This window comes from Leptonychotes weddellii, chromosome 4, assembly GCF_054177405.1.
Source record: "Leptonychotes weddellii isolate Sample4059 chromosome 4, ASM5417740v2, whole genome shotgun sequence".
NCBI lineage: Eukaryota > Metazoa > Chordata > Mammalia > Carnivora > Phocidae > Leptonychotes > Leptonychotes weddellii.
Genome location: NC_138372.1, coordinates 52206428 through 52222820, shown reverse-complemented (window position 1 = coordinate 52222820; position 16393 = coordinate 52206428).

Below are 16393 nucleotides of genomic sequence, written 5' to 3'. Positions count from 1 at the left end.
GCAAAAGAAACACTCTAACCACCCCCGCCGCCCCCCCCCCCCCGTTTTTCTTCAGAAAACAGGAAATAAATCTCCGATGTGAAAATTACCTTCTCTATACCAGGAAGTAATGAGACATCCTTATCACCAGAGATAGGGAATTCAGAGCCAAGAAGCCTGTATAAACAAACTTTGTTACTTTTTACGAATTTATTACCCTAACCCAAATTTTATTTAGAATTCCTTACTAATCAAAGCTCCCAAAATTAAGTTTTCTTTGTTCTGTCAACTCCTCATAGATTTAATGTCTCTTTGTCTAAAAAGTATAAAAACTGTCTGCATTGGTTATTTCTTTAGGTCTCAATTTCATTATTGGGCATCTGTGCACACATAATTCATTTTTTTTTTCTCCTGTCAATCTGTTTCATAGTCAATTTATTTCTTAGACCAACTGGAAGAATCTTGAAGGATGGAGGGAAATTTTTCCTCTCCAACATCTCTATCCTGCTCTGAGTAGATGGTCACTCTATTGGGAAGCCCAGGAAATCAGACTAGATTAGTGTCGAACTAAACTAAAACAAAGTACACCAACAGAAGGGGAATCCATTCCATTTTATCAACTGCAGAGAATTAATGAGTTCAGTTTTTAGAAGCATTTGCCATAGAAGCTTAAGATTATTTGCAAAAAAGATTTAGAATCCAAGAAGATTTGAGATGTACTAACAAAGAATAATTTCAAATGGTATCATCACGACCCTCATGCACATATAGAATGAACAGATGTCCAAAATTTATTTCACTCAATAACTGATTAAGGACCAGTATGATAGTCATAGTATCTCAAAGGGTATTTTAGGAATTGGATATTTATAGGACATTTTGATAAAGAAATTTTAGAAAAGATTACTAGGTTAGATTTTTTAAAAAACCTGATAAATATTACACAGTTCACTTATAGGATTGACTTTTTTACAAAAGAAATTATTCATGTCTCTACAATATAAAAATCTCCAAGTTCACATGTATTTTCACAGTCTAAACTCTTAATAAATAATAAATAACAATGTCAAATAATCATATGTTCTCCTAAAAATTAACTGGTAGATTACTACGTTAAGCAATGCTTCATTATGACATTGAAAAGATATGTGTTCTTTTGTCTTACTTACAGGTTTTGGGTGCCTTTTCCTAACAATACTAAGCAGATAGGCAAGAAATAATTCTTTGCATTTATAACCAAGAGGTGCCATTATATCTTCAGTGTATAATAACCATAAATGATTAGTCACCTCATTTTTCCTGTTGTGTTAACTAATAGTTTTAAAAGACTCTCCTATTTATCACATGTTTCTGGCCTAAAATATATTATAATTCTTTGGGAGGGACTAAGTTTTCTCATTTTATAATATTTAAAATCTTCAAAGGCATATGGATGAACTTGGTGCTAGGATATAAAAAGTGGACCATGTAATTTCAGATAAAAGATAAGGAATATAGACATTTTTTTTTCTCCTTGTCTAGTCAATGTAATAGGAGGAAAAAAATTTGAGAGACACTGGAGAAGAAAGTAACACTGAAACTCAAAAACTTGGTGAAATCTCTTTCTCTCAGCTAGATTTGGATTGAATATTATGACTTCTAATAGCTGATAAAATTTCCCAAGTTCCTGTGAGCTAAACAGTCTCTGCCTTCTCTAATTTTACTTTAGGTCCTATGTGCAGAGAAAGTAGCTAGTGCAGAGAAAAATCCAGGGACCAGTTATATCCAGATACTGGTTGACAATGATGTCTTGTGTAGCTAATTAAATTAAAGATTTTCTCAAAAGGCGCCTGGCTGGCTCAGTCGGTTAAGAGGTTCAGCGTCTGCCTTCGGCTCAGGTCATGAACCCAGGGTCCTGGGATTGAACCCGGCATTGGGCTGCCTGCTCAGTGGGGAGTCTGCTTCTCCCTCTCCCTCTGCCTGCTGCTCACTCTGCTTGTGCTCTCTCTCTCTCTGTCAAATAAATAAATAAAATCTTAAAATAATAAAGATTTTCTCAAGAAGTTATCAATTTTATCTTTGAATCTCCCTGGGATTAAACATGACAATAGGTTTAACAATTTAATTCTTACTTGAAAAACAAAACAAAATCATCCAGTAAACCTTGTTCTTATGCTATTAAAAACAAATAAATAGACAAGATTTTTGTCTTTATAAAGTTGACATTCAGCAGGCAATTGGTACAGGCAGAAAATTTCAAGGCCTGCATTTAACAAATCAAGAACAATACTTGGTTGTATCTCTAAAGGCAACCCAATGAATTAGAATTTTACATATTGTTAACTAAAAGTGAATTTAAAATTCTAAAAACTTTGTTAGTCAATCGCACCAACAAGAAAAAGGATAAAAAACGTAATCATTTTAATAGATGCAGAAAAAGTATTTGACAAAATACAACACCCATTCATGATAAAAATCCTCAACAAAGTAGGTTTATGGAGGGAACATACCTCAACATAATAAAGGCCATATATGAAAAACCCACAGCTAACATTATTCTCAATGGTGGAAAACTGTGAGCTTTCCTCTAATGTCAGAAACAACACAAAGATGTCCACTGTCACTACTTTTATTCAATATAGTACTGGAAGTCCTAGCCAGAGCAATCAGACAACAAAAAGAAATAAATGGCATCCAAATTGGTAAGGAAGAAGTAAAATTTGACTATTTGCAGATGACATGATATTATATATAGAAAGCCCTGAAGACTCAACCAAGGAGGTGAAAGACCAGTATTCTGTAAACTATAAAACACTGATGAAAGAAATTGAAGACAACACAAACAAATGGAAAGATATTCCATGATCATGGATTTGAAGAAGAAATATTATTAAAATGTCCATATTATCCAAAGCAATCTTTTTACCCAAGCAGATTACCCAAACAGATTTCATTCAGTCCCTGTCAAAATACCAACAGCATTTTTCACAGAATTAGACCAAATAATCCTAAAATTTCTATGTAACCATGAAAGACCCCAAACAGCCAAAGCAATCTTGAAAAAAAACAAGACTGGAGTTATCACAATCCCTGATTTCAAGATATACTACAAAGCTGTATTAATCAAAACAGCATGGTACTGGCAGAAACATAGACACATAGATCAATGGAAGAGAATGGAGAGCCCAGAAATAACCAATGATAATATGGTCAATTAATCTTCTACAAAAGGGGCAAGGAAAAAAAGGAGGCAAGAAAATGCAATGGGAAAAAAAAACAAAAAACAACAGTGTCCCGAACAAATGGTGTTGGGAATGCTAGACAGGTACATGAAAAGGAATGAAACTGGACCACTTTTCTTACACTATACAAAAATAAACTCGAAATGGGTTAAGGACCTAAATGTGACACCTAAAATATGAAAATCCTCAAAGACAGCACAGGCAGTAATTTCTCTGACATTGGCCATAGCAACACTTTTCTAGATATGTGTCCTGGAGAGGCAAGAAAAACAAAACCAAAAATAAACTACTTGGGACTACATCAAAAGGAAGAGCTTCTGCACAGCGGAGGAAACAATCAACAAAACTAAAAGACAACCTATTGAATGGGAGAAGATATTTGCAAATGACATATCTGATAAAGGGTTATATCCAAAATATATAAAGAACTTATACAACTCAACCCCCCAAAAACAATCAAATTAAAAAATGGGCAGAAGACATGAACAGACATTTCTCCGAAGAAGACATACAGATGGCCACAGACACATGGAAACATACTCAACATCATTCATCATCAGGGAAATGCAAATCAAAACGACAATGAAGTATCACCTCACACCTGTCAGAATGGCTAAAATCAACAACACACCAACAAGTGTTGGTGAGGATGCAGAAAAAAAGTAACCACAATGCATTCCTGTTGGTAGGAATGCAAAATGGTGCAGCTTCTGTGGAAAACAATATGTAGATTCTTCAAAAATTAAAAATATAGAATTACCGTATGATCTGGTAATTCCTCTACTGGGTATTTACCCAAAGAATACAAAAACACTAATTTGAAAAGATATATGCACCTCTGTGTTTATTGTGGCATTATTTACAATAGACAAATTATAGAAGCAGACCAAGTTCTATCAATAGATGAATGGATAAAGAAGTGGACTATATATGTAATGGAATATCACTCAGCCATAAAAAAGAATGAGATCTTGCCCTTTACCACAACATGGATGGATCTAGACAGTATACTGCAAAGTGAAATAAATCAGTCAGAGAAAGACAAATATCATATTATTTCACTCATCTGTGAAATTTAAGAAACAAAATAAATGAACGAGGGAAAAAAGAGACAATCCAAAAAACAGACTTTTAACTATAGAGAAGAAACTGATGGTTACCGGAAGAGAGGTGGGTGGGGAATGGGGAAAGAGGTAAAGGGGATTAAGAGTACTTTATCATGATGAACACTGACTAATGTATGGAATTGCTGAATCACTATATTGTACATTTGAAACCAATATAATACTGTATGTTAACTATACTGGAATTAAAAAAAAAAACCTTTTGTTATTAGAACATTAAAAGCAAACAAAAATACATTAATCATTCCCTTATATGAAGCAATACTTACTGTCTTAGAAGTAGTTTATTAACCCTTGGTCTTTTCCAAGAAATAGTTTCTGTGCAATTGTGCATTTTAAGTGTATGTGTGAGAAAGAAACAAAACTTTCTGTTTTTCTTTTGGAAGGTAAAAGTCAGTCTGGGTAAGGTCAGAAGCAGGAGAGCCAATTCAACTGGAAAGAGTATCTGAGCCCTGAGCTCCCTGACCTGTGATCTATGATCTAGAGGAGAGCCCCTCAAAGGACTGTATGGCCTAATAATTCTCCAGAGGGAATATAAAGCCTTGAGAAGCAGATGTGAAAAACATAAAGAAAGAAGCAATGGTTATTGCAGCTGGATTGCTAGTATGCAGGGAAACTGAGTTTAGCAGGGTATTCAGAGTATCAAGTGTAAATGCTCAAAAAATGGAAGAAAAACTTCAAAAAGTAACATAGAACAGTGTGGTGAAACCAGGATTTTTGCATATTAAACAGCAGAATTTTAAAAATTCTGAGGGAGTCTGATTAACTACTATAGCCAGAATCACTCTAGATTCTTCCCAGCCAACCCCATGATGATAATCAGAATTCAAGGAGGAAAAAAAAAAAAGTATTCCAAATATCTGTTCATCGAGTCTGGAATGGACCTAGAAGGAGAAGAGACCAAGTAGGTGACAGGAATGGGTCAGTAATAGAGTTAGGGGCGGTGACATGGTTTTGAAAGAGTAGGAGAAGAAATACAAATGGGATGAAACCAATCGGCAGGATCTGAATAGATTTACAAATGAGGCATGTGAAAGACAAGACAAATGTTGATGTCACCAAGATGGAGATGGCCATAAACCCAGATACTACAGAAATTCTAGGGGGAAGAGAGACCAATTGGGCCAGAATATTTGGGAATGGGCTCATCACAGTGGATGCATCTTCAGGTTTTGAGAATTGTTAGGACTGTACTAGGCTGAATAGGGAAAATTGCAACAAAACAACTAACATTGAAGCCTCACTAAAAACAACTAGCAACTATAAAAGGCAATAAACTTGCCAAATTAAAAACAAAATATGTAAGAGACATAGAAAAGTAGAAAAGTGTAAAATAGGATTTATTTTTTAGTTTTGTATATCTCTTTGTTTCTATTAAGTGTATCTATTATACTTGCAGTGGGATGCCCCTCAGAGATAAGAACTTTTTTCAAATGCCAAAAAATCCTCTAATCTGATTGCTAAGTATGTCATAATTAATGTAAAGGAAGGTCAAGTCCAATAAAACATTTTAAAAAAGAAGATTCTGAGCTATCTAAATGATAGCTACATGCATTGATCAGCCAAAAAGCCCAATCACAGCTATCATTTGAGATTGTGGAATACCAGCCCTTCAAGGTATTTTCACTTCATCTTGGTTACCGAAGACCTTTAAGAACTGTTAACTCAATGTTGATGGTGAATGGTATTAATTTTTTTTTTAATTTCCATTGGGATTGAGAAAAACATTCAGCAAAGCTATGACAAGTCTGTTATTTGGATCTTAAGTGTGTTAGAAAATAACAGTTTTACTGCATAAAAGCCCTAATAAAGTGCTTGAATCTATTATGTTAACTAAATGGAAGGAGAATGACTTAATGAAATTTTAGCTAGGGTTTTGAAGGAATTAAATATTGAGAATTAAAGTACACTTAGTGAATTCTAATTCCCAAAATTATACCCATATAAATGACAAAAATATGTAAACTAATACAAATAATTTATGACCCCTGCATGATATTACCATATTCCTACCTAGAAACTTCAGATTAAATAGAATTACCAGGAAAACTAAGGAAGAATGACACTATTTTGGGGGGTGAGGGGTCTTTTTTTTTTTTTAATGAATTTTAGTTCTTTTCCTAGCCCTTGTTGCTATTTGTTCATGTACTTTATGAAGGATGAAAAGTAAAGTTTATTTTCTCATTAGATTCATTATTTTCTACTGGCAGGCATCAGTTCTCCTCCTCCCTGAGCCCTCACTTCAGATGGACGTGTCGGGGGGTTCTTTTGTCAATCAACTATCTGCTAAATTTCATGATTCTTCAATCAGACAAACTGAATATTTATTTAAAGTTTTAAAAAAATTTGTATGAGACAAAATTGAATTCAAGGCAAACTGAATGATATAGAAAGTACCACTTTATAATTCACAAGTCCACAATGAGGACATAGTTGTCATAAATATTTAAATATCATAGCATCAAAATACTGAAAGCCAAATCTTCAAGTACATGAATAGATAGATAATAGATACAGAAATGTATCTCTTTTACCTCATGTTAGATTGTATAGCCAAAAATATAAGTAAGAATATAAGGGATTTTAACAAAGGTATTGATAAAGTTGAATGGGTATAGATCTATAAACATATGTAGTAAAAAAAGGAACTCATCCATGGAACAGTTATAAAGATGGACTACATATTGAACTCAAAGAAAAAGTTATTTAATTTCAAATTTGAAATAGCACAGACTGCATTATCAGATGATAATATAATTCAACAAAGGCTGCCCTTCTGGAACACTGCACAGCATCCACATCCACACCTTACTCCTGTTGGTAGGATTCCAGAGTCCAGGGATTGCTTTAGGTGGAAAAGCCACAGGCTGTTACTGACCAAGTTTTTGGTAACACAGTTTCCTTAAAATCCTAGAGGGCATGGAGATTATTTGACTCTGGTCAATTCCATAAGCATGAGTAAACTATATACAAAGACACAGATCTTAGCCTGAGAAATTTTATCTTTTGGCTACCGATCGTTTTCTCAACCCATTTGTCAGTTTGGAAAATGGCCACAATTAAGGACACACCACTTTTAATCTAGCCCTTGACTGATGTTACACTCCTTTTGCTTGGCAGGGAAAGCTTAAAAAAGATGTTTTGGAGAAATTCCTGGAACGTCAGTGTTATCAATCTCATGTTTGCTAATTCTACTGCTTCAATAATGTATAGAATAGATTAGGGTTCATATAACAGAAATCATTCAAGCTAAGTTAAATAGAAAGGTTTTTAACTGAGGGAATTTGGTGCTTACACAATCATTGGGAGAGCTAAAGTTGAGTCTGGCAGGCTTTATGCTGAATTTCTAGGAATGACTCAGAACAGCACTGCAGAACTGGCCCACAAATCGCTGCTACCTTTGCTGCAGTCAGGAAGCTGAGGGATTGGAAGCCATCATTAGAGTAGTAAGCTGCAGGATCTTGCTGTTCTGCCACAAACTGACTGGGCCCAGGTAGTTACTTGCCTCTCAACACTTACCAAAAAAACCCTAATTAATTAAAGTAACATTACACTGTGTTTTTGATAAGTAGTTGTTGCATTCTAAATTAAATATCCCATCTCCTGCAACTGTGAAAATTTCATTCTAAATAGTAGACATGTAACCCTTACCAAAAGGGAACAAAATATGTCAATAACCAATAGAAGATTAAAAAGCACCATTGCTTTGATTCATTATACTTTTAATTAATTTATTTATTTTGTGTGTGAGATGCATTGCCATTGTGTGGGTTAAGCAAAAGGCCTTGATGTCATACAACCTGAGTTCAAACTCCATTATTAACTGTGAAAGCCTGGGGCAATTTAATCATGCCAAGCTTTAATTTCCTTATCTGTAAAATAGGCATGATAATAATAGGGACACCTCATGGAGTCATTATATAAATTAAATTAAATAAATAAAATGGTGTCCTGAAGTGCTTCAAACATTACCTGGCACATAGTAAGCCCTGAATGATGGTGAGACAGGTTTTATTATCACCACCTTACTACTTGCTGTTCCCTCTTTTTTCAAGTACACTATCTCTTTAAGTCATAATCTCACATCTGCCACAAACATTCTAGAGGCAGTTGACTTCCTACATACCAAAATCCATCGATCTTTTCTCAGGCCACGTGATCTTGATTTCTCTCCTGACTTGGACATTTTTCATCTTTCTCATCAATTCTCACCACCATTGACACCGATGGCATATATCAGCTTTCATTCTTCCCCCTGATTCCACACTGCATGCTCAATCTGTCAGGGTAACTACAGCAATATATGTAGTTATCTTTTCCATTTCCACCTATCATCCTGGTGCCAAGCCTCATTATCTTACACCTGTGCAATTTTTTTATTCACTTATTGACAGCTGATTTTTTCCATTATCTCTGCTTCAATTAATTTTGCATACCAACTGACAAATGAGTATCTTTAAAATACTGATTATGTCATTCTCGTGCTCAGAAATTTTCAGTGACTTTCAATTGCCTTTAAGTTCAAATAAATTGGTCTGATTTTCAAAACATTTCTCAATTTCCCTCCTATGATGCTTCTCATCCTTGTATCCAATCATTTTCTGAAACGTGGCGCTCATCAAATATTATGCTTCTATTGAGGCCTTTCTTCATACAGAAAGTTGCCTGAAATGCCCTCTCCCTAGCAATTTCCACCTCCTAAATTCTTATTTATCCTTCAAGGTCTAGTTAAAATGTTTCCTTCCCTTGGGCGCCTGGGTGGCTCAGTTGGTTAAGCCACTGCCTTCAGCTCAGGTCATGATCCCAGGGTCCTGGGATCGAGTCCCGCATGGGGCTCCCTGCTCTGCGGGGAGCGTGCTTGTCCCTCTCCCATTCCCCCTGCTTGTGTTCCCTCTCTCGCTGTGTCTCTCTCTGTCAAATAAATAAATAAAATCTTTAAAAAAAAAAAATGTTTCCTTCCCTAGGAAGATTTCTCTGATAATCCCAATTAGGAGCAATCTCTTCCTTTTCACAACACTAACGATTTATACCCATCATCGAGTGTATCATATGCATATCCAATTTTTGATAAACATGACCTAACTAGCATACTATATCAGGGTCAGAAAACTTCCTGAGGGGCACCTGGGTGGCTCAGTCGTTAAGCATCTGCCTTCAGCTCAGGTCATGATCCCAGGGTCCTGGGATCGAGTCCCGCATCGGGCTCCCTGCTCAGCAAGGAGCCTGCTTCTCCCTCTCCCATTCCCCTACTTGTGTTCCCTCTCTCACTTTGTCTCTCTCTGTCAAATAAACAAATAAAATCTTAAAAAAAAAAAAGAAAACTTCCTGAAAGGCCAGATAGTAAACATTTAAGTAAATATGGTTTAGGAACCATATAATCTTTCTCACAACTACTCAACTCTGCCTTCTTTGTGAGAAAGCAGCTATAGAAAATATGTAAACAGGGCGCCTGGGTGGCTCAGTTGGTTAAGCGACTGCCTTCGGCTCAGGTCATGATCCTGGAGTCCCTGAATGAGTCCCGCATCGGGCTCCCTGCTTGGCGAGGAGCCTGCTTCTCCCTCTAACCCTCCCCCCTTCATGTACTCTCTCTCTCTCATTCTCACTCTCTCAAATAAATAAATAAATCTTTAAAAAAAAAAAAAGAAAATATGTAAACAAACAGGCATGACATTTTCCAATAAAACTTTATTTACAAAAAAAAAAAACAGTTGGCCAGCCCAAGCATTGTAGTTTGCTGAACACTGCATTAGACCATCAGTTTCTGAAATGCTGAAACCATGCTATTGTTATTTGAACACTGTTAAAAATGCTACTAAGAAGTCATTCAGTACCTTTCTATAGTCTATGCCAGGTACTATGCAAGTGCTTTTATGCATAATGTTTGTAAATCACTGCAGTGCCTTTAAAAAGTAAGTATTGTTATATTCCATTTGCAGATAAGGAACTGAGGTGCTTATCACAATTGAAATTATTATTTTTATGTATATGTTTACATGCTTTTATTTGTCTCTCCCTCTAAAGGGAAATTCTGCAAAAAACAAAGAACAAGCCTGTGTCATTTGCCATTGTGTCTGGCACAGAATAAGATATTCAACAAGTGTTTATCTAATACATTAATAGCTAACTGATTTGTCTAGGGTCACACAAACAGTAAATAATGGAACGGGAATTAAAGTTCACATTTTTCTTTTTTCAGCATTCCTTCATTTTGTTCCTTTAGATATTTCTTGAGAACTTACCACATGCCATGGGTTATGAGCTTTCAACCATACAAAACTGCCTATCACACTGTATACAATACAGCCAATACTTCCAAATCTTTGTTCTGAGTACTTTAAATATATCAACTTATTAATAACCCTAAATGGTAGGTATTATTATGATCTCTATTTTACAGATAAAAGTTAGACACAGAAAGCTTAAGCACCTCACCCAAGGTCAATGTCTAGTAAGTGGTATAATCTAGTACTTTTAAAATAAGCACATTTTATTTCCTTTGATAACTATAAAAAGTGATCAATAGACAATTGTGAAGTGACTGAATGAAGGTGCATATGCATGAATATTTGAGCATCTACTTTATCTATTTTTAATTAGAACTCATCTTAAATTTACTTCTTAAATGCTTCTCAAACCTCTATTCCTATCCTTATTCACCGCAACTGCTTTAGTTCAGGTTCCCAGAGCCTTCCACCAACATTCTCATAACAGCAATGGATTTGGCCTCCTTACATTGCATCTCACCAAAGTTTTCAGTCCATCCTCCTCTTTGCTACCAAACTAGAAAATGTAGTTTCATTCATAGATTATACACTTTTCAGTGTCTTCCCATCCCGTACTATAGATATGAGCTAAAGCTCTTTAGAACTGCATATAAGACTTTCTTGCCCAGCTCTCTTGGCTCATTTCTCTGTTCACATGCATTTTATACCCCAGTCACACTGAGTATAGGACTTGGAAGTTTCTGAAACATACCACACTCTTCCACCCAAAGCTAACTGTGGACATACATTTCCTTCTGTGCAGAATCCTCCCTCTCCCTACCCCTTCTGTGGAATACACTTTTCTCCCAGTGTAGGATTCTTTCTTGATTTTCAAGGCTGAATATAAATATCACTTACATTATGAAGGCTTTCTCCACGCCAAAAACTGAAATTAATGCTCTCTCCACTGCTCCCATAACCCCACCCCTTTTTTCTGAATACCTTTACACTGATTATAATTAGATTATATAGCTATTTTTTTTTCCCACTGAACTAGAAAATCTTTGAGGGTGGCAGCCTTCAGACATCTGTAGCCTTATCACAATGCCTGCCATATAGCTGCCCCCCAAAATATCTTTTAATGAATGACTTAACCAATCAATCAATACATCTATGTTGACATTAAAGAAGTTGTGCTATAGAGCTAATGACCATTCAAAACAAAATTTTGGAACTATAACATATATAAAAAGATTTTGAGTACAGCATTATTTAAAATCATGATATGTTATATATTCACATCCTTATACTTTGGAAAGAAAATTTCACACATAGGCATTAAATTGCTTAAGCAAATAATGCCTGGCATTTAAAAATGGACAACCTGCCAATTGCATTGTAAGAAGTTCCTAATTATAAAAGGATATATAAAGGAAACTGGATTGATTTTTGATGGCTACAGTATAAAATGAATTATATAGTTATATTAAATGTACCATGAATATATTAATTTTCCTAAATGATATTTAATTTTTGGTCTCTAGTTTTCCTATTTAATTACTGCTAAGTACAAATTTGGTAAGTATTTATTTTAGTTTTTGAGGACAATTCAAGAAAACTTTCTTTCAAAAGAAAAAGCTACTTTAAAAATTGAAAGTATTCCTATTTCACTGATGGGGCCAGTAGAACAACATTCTAGTAGACCCCTCCCCCACACATCCCCATTATGCACTCTAGAATGTTTGTGTGAGAGAAATTGCAAGTCAAAATAGAATCTGCTTTTACCACCCAAAGCAAAGAAATTCTCTGGTTTAATTTATTGCCCAAGTCACTGGAATTTGAGGCACCTCTAGGTTGTTTAGTGGGACATTTGACCAGAAACTAAATCTTAGGAGACTATCATATTATCAATCTTCCCAGAAGGAAAAGTTTGACATGAGAGGTGAATAAAAAATGTCATTATACTAATCTTGGCAAAAAACATTTTTCCTCAAATGGCTCCAGGACCTGTTATGAATCCAAAATGCCCCTGCCTTAGATAGTGGGGTTGGGTTCATGTTGATGCAGAATCAGTTTTCTAGGAAAAAAAATTGATGTTTAATTTAAGCAAGATGAAGAAAATGCAGTCATACCAATAAATAAAGTAGAAAGGAATAGTAAAGTGAGGTACATTTTTCTAACAACTAGTAAGTATTCTCTGGCAAAAATAATGTTTAGAGCTGGGACTGAATTCAATAGAAACTGGTTGAATGAATGAATATTTCAATTCAAGGTGTAAACATCTCTTGAAATAAAGCACTCTTTTAAAAAAGGAAGGGAAGGCTCCTAGTTGGAGAATATCCAATTTTGGATACATTTTGCCATCCTAAAATTGGATATTTTAGGATGGCAGAGTTATATCCAATAAATGCCAATTCATTTATACAGTAGTCCCCAGAGAAGCTTTTCACAACTTTTAACTTAAATGATCATAAAGAACAAGAAAAGAGGAAGAAGAGGAAGAAGAAGAGGAAGAGGAAGAAGAAAGAAGAAGAAGAAGAAGAAGAAAAAGAAGAAGAAGAAGAAAAAGAAGAAGAAGAAGAAGAAGAGGAAGAAGAAGAAGGAGGAGGAGGAGGAGAGGGAGGAGGGAGAGGGGGAGGAGGGGGAGGGGGAGGAGGGGGAGGAGGAGGAGGGGGAGGAGGAGAAGAAGAAGAGGAAAAGAAGTATTATAAGAAATAATAATGACTCTGATTTCAGCAACCAATTGATGGTCAAAAGATACTTTATCTCATAAAAGAAAGCCACTCTCTCTGCTTAAAATAATATTGGAAAGTAATGTATCACTCTGTTATAATCTATCCCTTTGATAAGAGAACCAGGGTATTTATAAACCATTAACATTTTACAGCCCCCTTTCCACTTTGGAAAGGCCATTAGCTCCATGAAAACCAAGTGTGTTTATCTTAGTTCACCATTGCATTGACAATAAGTAGAACAGTACCTGGTACTTAGTTTTGTATTCAATAACTACATTTGAAATGAATAAGCTGTTGAATGGTATTTTTTTTAGTATTATTTCTCCAATTCCAACTCCTTCTCCTTTCTATCTCTTGCCCACCCATTCTTTTCCAATCACTTGGATACTGCCCCTATGGAACAACATATCATGTTCTGACACATGTGGACTCCATAAAGAAATTATGGAGAACCTTATTAGTACAAATTAGACAATGCAATTTTCCTTATATACCATCAATTCAGTGACATAGGGCCAGGCAAAATGGCTGGGAGTATATCCAATTTTAGGATGGCCGAGTTATGTTCAGTGAATGTCAACTAGACTACAAATTTTGTCCAAGGAAATGCATTTTCACCTAGCCCCTACACCGTGGGATGCTGTATTAAACTGTTTACTGTGCTATGTTAAACAAGTTTAACAACTGGTTCTGGAGGTAGGCGGTAAGTTCTGATTTGTGGCCTTTGTTGATTTCCATGATGTATTTTAAGACCATATGACTTAATGCAGAGTTATGGAGCTGGCTCTAAGATATCCCTATCTCTAGGTACTTATACCTCACTAACAAATATTTATACTTCAATAACAAACAAAAAATAAAATACAAATAATAGAATAAATGGAATAAACTAAAATTAAATAAATAATAAAAAATTCATCCCTCATTACTTGCTAAGTACCATAGAAGTTCTTTGTTTACTGTCTATATATTAATGTATTATAGTATTCTTTCCTGTATTTTATTAATTATGAAAATGTTGTGTCCATGGCAATTTTGAGTTCCTTACAAGCAGAATAATTCATTCAGTTATTTATTCAACAAATATTTATTATTTGCAGCTATGTGAATTCTCTGTAATAAAACACATAATGGACTCACAATAGAGTGGAATTCAGAAAAAGGTTACTTAATAAACTGGATTCTTTCAGGATTCTCTGTAATCCTGTCAGCTTTCCAACTTCCTCCCTGACTGATAGGCGTCTCAAGCGTTCTCATGTAATATTTGTTGTCTGAGCAACTCACACATAATTTAATTTCTGTATGTATCTTTACAATATATTTACATATAAATATCCAAAATAAAGTCAGGTTCTTCTAGGCAGAGATTGTATCCTATTGTTCTGTATCTTTAGAAACCACTCAAGGAATTCTTATGACCCCATAGTTCTTTTATATATCCTGTGGTTTCTAGCGGACAGATTAGATTCTCAATAAATATTGGTTGCATTTAGTGGAATGATTTTGTCAAACTCATAGTTCTTCATTCAGTTTTTTGATGTAGTTACAAAATTTATGTTAAGACTAAATACATCACTGTTTTAAAATATTGAATAAAAGCTGTATTTATCTATTTTGAAAAAACTATTGAAAATATATTAATTTTTGGTATACTATGAGAAAATAAAATTTTCCTGACTAACCATTTGAATTTAGATATAAAGCATACCACATTGCCAAACTATGAGAGAAAAAAAATATCACATTAATAAATCATGGAAATAAAGTTGCTAGCATTTCTATTAAACATATTTCCATATTAACAGAAGATATTCATTGAACATTTCCAAGTGTGCTTTATAAATAGGAATAAAACAACTGATTCTCATAAAATCTTTAAGGTTACAAACATATTAGCTCTATCTATATTTTGCTGAAACGACAAAAGGCTGTTAACCCCAAGAATATAAATAAAGAGTTAGAACTAAAGCACGTTTGACTTTTCATCCAGATATAAAATACTTTATAAACATAGCTACTCTTGAAGAACATGTCTCTGTAGTATTTCTTTTAAATTATGAAAAAACTGGAATACAGAAAGGCAAGTGTAAATGGACTGTATGATAGATAATCTATTTTCTTCTCAATTCAATGAATAAAGAAGTAGACATGATCTTCAATTGACAATGACATAGTCCAATAAATAAACTCACAAGAGTATTCTATATCCTATTAGGCAGGAACTATAAAACTGCCTTTCTCTGAATGTCTTCAATGATTTATTAAATCTCACACTTAATGATATAAGGTGTGACTTTAGAATACCACACTGGTACGGAATCCAGGTAAGAAAATTCACTTCCCTCTGTATTTAAAATTATTCTATGATAGCATATGCATATTTTCCTCCCTAATGAATTGATTTTTCATTTCCATGTATGTTGTATTTTTTTGAATAAGTGATATATTTACCTATTCAAAAAAACACAAGGGTATACTGTAGAAAGTCTTTCTACTACCAGTTGTTCATTACTGATTCTCCTGCCTGGAGGCATTAAATGTTATAAATTTCTTATTCATCCTTCCCTATGTGTACACAGCACTTACTCTTTTAAAATAAATGGGAACAGACCATTCAAGCCTCCTATACCTCACTATTTTTTTGAAATTTAAAATATATATCTTGGGAATTGCTCCATATTGGTGCATAAAGCCTTGTGTGTGGGTTTTTTTTTATAACTCCATAATTTTCTATTGAATCAGTTGCCATAATTTATTTAAAGAGGTGTCTATTGGATGGCCTTTGAGGTTGTTTCAATTTCTTACTAATACAAACAATGCTGAAATGAATAACTTTGAACATCTATCATTTTGTTCATGTGTTAGAGTATCTGAAGAATATATTCTTTGGAGTAGATTTGCTGAGAAAAAGAATATGTACATTTTTAGTTTTGATATTTGTTATGATAAAAATTGTCTTCCATAGATATTGCACTAATTTACATTCATACCATCACTGCAAGAGAACATTTGTCTTTTTATTCCCCAGCCAAAATACTTTTTTCTGCCATTCTCAGAGGTGAAAAGCATCGTCTTCACTTTTTAAAGTGAAACATGGCTTATGTACAGAAAAATGTACAAAATCACAAATT